Here is a 6,465-nt window from a genome sequence, read left to right as displayed (position 1 = left end):
TCAACAAATGAATATATGCATTAAGTTCAGATTGATTATTTTGCTTGAATTTCTGTATTGACTTAATTTTTCAAGATCCTTAGTATGTAAAATTTCGAATAGTGGACAAATTCTAAATTTTTATGGTTTCAGCCTGAATTACTTCCTAAGCCTTTAAACAACACTACCCCCTATAGCTAATCCTAAATGCTAAGGAAGAATTATGTGATCATGTAATTCCTGTTTGAGTAAATTCTTTCATGAATTTCAAGGGGTTTGTTTTCTTAACAACTCATACCATTTTTCTATCTTTTATTCTCGATGGGTTAGAAGTCAGTGATTCTTTGACTTTCCATACTCGTTTGGGTTCACACATTTTCTTTTAAATGGACAATTAAATTTTATGTACCCCTTCCTTTTACACAAGACACATATGGTGTGAGTGTATGGACTGGAGGAGGTACTAGCATAATGTTTTAATTTTTTTACAAAGCACCCCGTGTATATTTTCTTCCTTTTCCTATTTTCAATTCCATTAAAACCTATACCTTCCTTATCTAAGGTCATCTTTTGTGAACCTAACAACTTATTAAAGTTATCCTTGCCTCTAGTGAACATGTGATCTTAGATTGGTCTTCTATTTTCTTTTCTAGTTCTTGCATTTTAAAGTTTTTAAGACCCTTGCAAACATCTTGTAATTTAATAAACTCTTTAGACATGTTGTTTGCTTTTTGTTCAAGTTCTACAATAAGAAGATATTTATTATTATCATTTGATGCTTGAGATCTTATTGCATTCAATTCTTTCTCTAACTTTTCATTCTTGTTTACTAACTGTTTAATCATTAAATCATTTTCCCTTTCAACAAGAACTTTTGATTCACATTCTTTCATACATGCCACATACTTATTTTCCAAAACAGTATATTTCTTATTAGATTTAACAAGTAACTTATGAATTCTAACGTATTCAATCTGCAGTTCTTCATAAGTAGGCATGCTTTCACTATCACTACTATCACATGATTTAGAATCAGATGCATCATTTAAATCATAACATGAATCATTTTCAGATTTGTCTAATAGAATGGAAGGAGTTGAAATTACCTCATCATTAGTCAAAGCAACAAAGCACGGGTTACCTCCTTCAAGATTCATGGAGCTTGAGTCACAAGGAGTGATTACTTTATTTTGCATTGATGCTCCATATCTCCTCTCAAGTTCATCCCATGTTTCTTTAGCACTGCTACATGCTATAATCTAAAATAAAATATTAGAATATAAAGCGGCAGCAGGGTATTCATAGCATCAAAATTTACTTGCACTAAGTTCCTATCATTATCATCCAACTCATATTCAGATTTAGGAACATTAACACAATCAGTGATTTTTACAAGCACAATATTACCCTGATCAATGACTTTTCAAAACCTCCAATTTAAAGCTTTCACAAATACAGTCATTCGAAATTTCCAAATAGCATAGTTTTCACCACAAAATACTGGAGGGTTCATGACCAACCTTCCCTCAAGATTTGGTCCAACTAGAATCTTAAGTTTAGGAGGAAAACAGTATGCTTTTGTAATAGTAGATGACTATTCAAGATTTACTTGGGTTAATCCTTAGCAAATAAAGATGAAACCTGTGACATGCTAATCACCTTATGCAAAAAATTACAAAATGAAAAGGGTTATAATGTAACAAGTTTTAGAAGTGATCAAGGTAGGGAGTTTAAAAACAAAGAGGTTGATAAATTCTGTAATGAACATGGAATAAATCATAATTTTTCAGCACCTAGGACTCCACAACAAAATGGAGTTGTAGAAAGAACAAATAGAACCCTACAAGAAATGACAAGAACAATTATAAACGAAAATAACCTACTTAAATACTTTTGGGCAGAAGCTGTGAATACAGCTTGTTATATTGTAAATAGGGTATCTATAAGATCAAGTATAGACAAAACACCATATGAACTATGGAAAGGTAGAAAACCTAATATCTCCTACTTTCATATATTCGGATGCAAATGTTTTATCCTTAACACTAAAGATGATTTAGGAAAGTTTGATGCAAAATCTGATGAAAGAATCTTCTTAGGCTACTCTACAAATTGTAAAGCTTATAGAATTTATAATAGAAGAACTCATACTATTATTGAATCCATACACATAACGTTTGATGAATCAAATAATTATGACAAAAAAGTTAAGATTGATGAAAAAGAAGATATTCCAAAAAAAGAAGAAGATCTTGAAATAAAAGAAGAAAACAATGATGACGCTTCAAATGAAAACATCAAAGAAAATCTAGAACTACCTAAAGAATGGAGATATGCTAAAAGTCACCCAAAAGAACAAATTCTTGGTGAAACATCAAAAGGAATAACCACTAGAGCCTCATTGAAAAATATTTGCAACCATTATCCTTTTTTGTCTTAAGATGAACCCAAGAACATTGAAGAAGTCTTAAAAGATGAATTTTGGATTATAGCAGGAGGAACTAAATCAATTTGAAAGGGATGCACTAACATGAGCCATCATGATCTTTTACTAAATAACGTTTAAGTCTAAGTACAAGGCTCTGATACCAATTATGGTTTTACTGTAATCCCAAGAGGGGGGTGAATTAGTATTTAAAAATTTTATCCACTAGGTCAATCCATTAATAGCAGTATTACACAAGCCTAAGGTCAATCTAGTGCATATAAGATAAATCAATGTAAATATACATCGGAATTTAAATTGCAATAGAAATTTAACCAATCATGCACAATAAAGCAGTGAAGGAGATGACACAAGAAATGTTATCGAGATTCAGCAAATTGCCTATGTCCCCGCCTTGGCACACCCGCACAAGGATTACACTATAAGCTCACTTAACGGGTGGAGCGACACCGTTTACAACCAAGTCAATTAACAGAGCTTGCCTCAACCTACACCTTACCAGGATGGTGCACAAAACTTTCCTAACCGGGTCTAAGCCAATCTAGGACTATTCAACAGGGCTAGTCTCCCTCTTCAGGCCCGTGCCTGGAATACAACAAATTTAACCAATAATGTGCGTACACGTAAAACGCTTCTTACACTAAGCATATATGTACCAATATAATCAACACACTATCAAATGATAAGATACGATAAGCTCAATGTAGTCTTAGTGTCTACTTCACTCTCAAAGATTTATGCAAATATTGCAATCAGTACGTGAGTGTAAGTGATAGGATCTTTGTGTCAAAATAATAGTCTCAATCTCAATGCAGAAACAAAGATTACAAGAACACTTCAAATATATCAACAAATTTTTTTCAAAAAATAAACCACAAGAGATATTCAAAAATGATTTGTAAAAATTATTTGATCTTTGTGTCAAGATGATAATATCAATCAAAAGATAGAGCAACAAAGATCTTCAGCACGCAAGCAAATATCTCAAAATATTTCTCAAAGATAAGTATAAGAGATATTTCAAAACGATTTGTAAAATATTTTCGCAACTAAAACACAATATAAACTCTTTGAGTATTGCAATGAATGTGTAAAACTCACAAGCTCAATGAAATTTTTATACGGATGACTTATTAATGAAGTCTTCTAGAAAAACTCAAGACTCTCAGATAAAAATATATCTCAATCAACTAGAACTAACGAGAGTGTAAGCTTAACTAAAAACTCACAATAACACTTTTACTTAACAAGGTTTGCAATGAGGATGAGTAAGAATGAAGAAATGAAGCTTGAATGTGAGAAATAGATCTTTTGAAAATCAAAGAAATTTTGCTAATTGTTTTTACTAATCTTGCACTAATCTTTGCAAATGAGGGGGTATATATAGAATTCCCCAAAATTATAATCATTTAGGACATATTGGTCATTTTAGAAAAAATTTAAGTGAGGTTAATTAAATTTTAATAGTGTTTTAACCTCGGTGAAATTCGCCAACCCGAGAGCACCGGTCGACCATACTTAAGGTTTGGTTGACCGAGTGTCTCAGTTCAGTCGACTAGGAGTACTTTGAACTAGAAAGATGGTTGACCAGGTGGAAGACAATTTTTCAAATCCGCGCGGTTCGGTTGACCAGATCATTTGGAACTAGGAGGTTCGGTCAACCAGGTGATTGGGGCTTCTCCCGAGGATGTTCGATCAACTAGAGCATTAGAGTTCATTTTCTGGCCGGTCGACCAAAGGGTCAACTTTTGACCCTAGGGATGTTTGATCGACCAAGCTATATAAGTTTGGCTAGGTCCGGTCGACTGTACGGTTGGGAGAACCCCACATGTCAGTTCGGTCGACCATAATGTTGGTTTACATTTTTGGCCGGTCGATCGAAGATCTCAATGTAATTGAGTTCGGTCGACCGAACATGCCATCCTTGGGCCTTTCGGCCCTTTTCCCTTTATTAAATTGTCCCTAATTATATGATGTTTCTTTTTAAGACTATGGGGGACATTTTTATGCAATATTCAAGGTCCTAAAGACAATCTATGGTCTTTGTGAGTTAACCCCAAAAATCTGGCATCGATCGACCGATCCCTAAGGTCATTCAATAATCCTTTAAGCTTATCTACCCTATCATGCATGTAATGCATTGATTATTACAAACCATTTCCTATTTACTATTATAAACCCGAATAAAACTCAATTAAATTACAGCAAATAAATGTTCTAGGTCTTTATCTTCTTCAAGTCCATGTGCATGCACCATATGATACTTCTAATTGATCATGCACACAAACTCATCAACCATTAAATATAAAGAGTATTTGTCATTATCAAAACCGAGTATGACCCATAGGGTCAACACTTTACTACAATACTCTTTATGTTGTTAACTCTGTGTCTTTTTTTACATTCACATTCATATTCTATATTCATGTGTCACATTTTCATTATCTCTTTATGTATTCATGTCTGTTTTCACATATTATGTTTTCATGTCAGTTCCGTCTACTGGTCTTATATCCATTGCTTCCATATTTGCTATTTCCATATCCGTTGTTCCCATATTATCCATGATTAAACTTACAATTATACGTTTAGAACCCTTTATACTAGTGATAATCATAGTCATGTTGCCACTCCATGACGAGTTATGCGTCTCGAAGGCTGGACATAACCCTGGTCAGCCCACCAGAGTTTAATAAACCACATTCTACATCTCTAACTCCGATTGGCTATTCCCACATTGGTCTAGACTCCAAGGGGACACTACCTATTGGCCTAACTGGGCTTTTCAATCAGTTTTGGTGATAACAAACAAAGGACATTTTAACTTGCAATGTTTGAGTTTTGGTGTTTCAGGAAAACAAGGATCTTTGTGGACCATCAAGTTAAATAAACTAACAAGTGATCCAAAAAGAAGCTTAAACATTGCAAGTTAAGAAGCACAATACTGATCAAAGCATGGGAAGCTAAAACTAGCTCAAGCAAACAATCAAAGCGATTTCAAAGTAAAAAGAAAGTGGATGATCTCAAGCTTAGCATATAAGGTTTTAGGAAAACTAATGTAAGTACTTCAAAGTCTAAATATCTCTTGAAATATCTTTTGAAGCTTTTTAAGGGAATTATATGGACTTAGAGACCCATTTAAAAACCTCGGAATAAGTTTTATAATGAATGAATGAAAGAAAGTAAAACTATTTTTATTATTGAAAGTTAACATTCAAAAAAAGATCTGTTCAGAAGCCTCGAACTCTGTTCAGAACCCTGAAGTAACAACTTCAAATGACTGAACTCCAAGTTCAATTAACTGAAGAATTACTTCAGACGTCTGAAGAATAAGCTCAGTCGTATGAAGATTTTTCAGTGAGAAATAGAAATTGGCAGAAGCACTTCAGATGATTGAACCTTGACCTCGGTCGTCTGAACTCGACTCTTTGGTCATCTAAACCCTATCCTCGGTCGTCTGACCCTATATCTAGTTCATTTTTTTTAACAGACTTAGGAACTTCAGATGACTAAAATCGAGTGTTCAGCCATCTGAACACTGTTAACGGGTAGAAATTTTAAAAATTTTATTTTTTAAATATTAGTTGCTTGGGCTCCAATTTTCTAAAAACTTGGGAAATACAATACGGAAACTTGTTTGAATGCCTATAAATACATGGTTTTCCAATTCAAGACACTACCAGGTATTGAAAAATCTGCCATAAGCTCTCTTGCTCTCAAAGTATCAACTTGCTCATCTTTTGCAAACTGAAAGTGCTGGTGTTCTGAGATCATTGGTCATCAATCCTTGAGTTCTACTTGCTGATTTCTCATCTAGAGAAAAGGGAGTTTGGTGAAATCTATTCTTAAGCTTCAAAAGTGTATTTCATTCTTGATATTTACTTTTTGAAGTACATAGATTTGAATTGTACCAACTTGCTTTTTGTGTGAGCACTCTCTGTACACAATCCTCTTATTGTTTCTCTTGTAGTTTTTGGACGATTCCAGGTTGTTGGATCATTGACCAAGCGAGAGTACAAAATTTGGAGAAGGCAGGCTCT

This window comes from Malania oleifera, chromosome 6 (genome assembly GCF_029873635.1).
Source record: "Malania oleifera isolate guangnan ecotype guangnan chromosome 6, ASM2987363v1, whole genome shotgun sequence".
Lineage (NCBI taxonomy): Eukaryota > Viridiplantae > Streptophyta > Magnoliopsida > Santalales > Ximeniaceae > Malania > Malania oleifera.
This window is presented reverse-complemented; position numbering follows the sequence as displayed.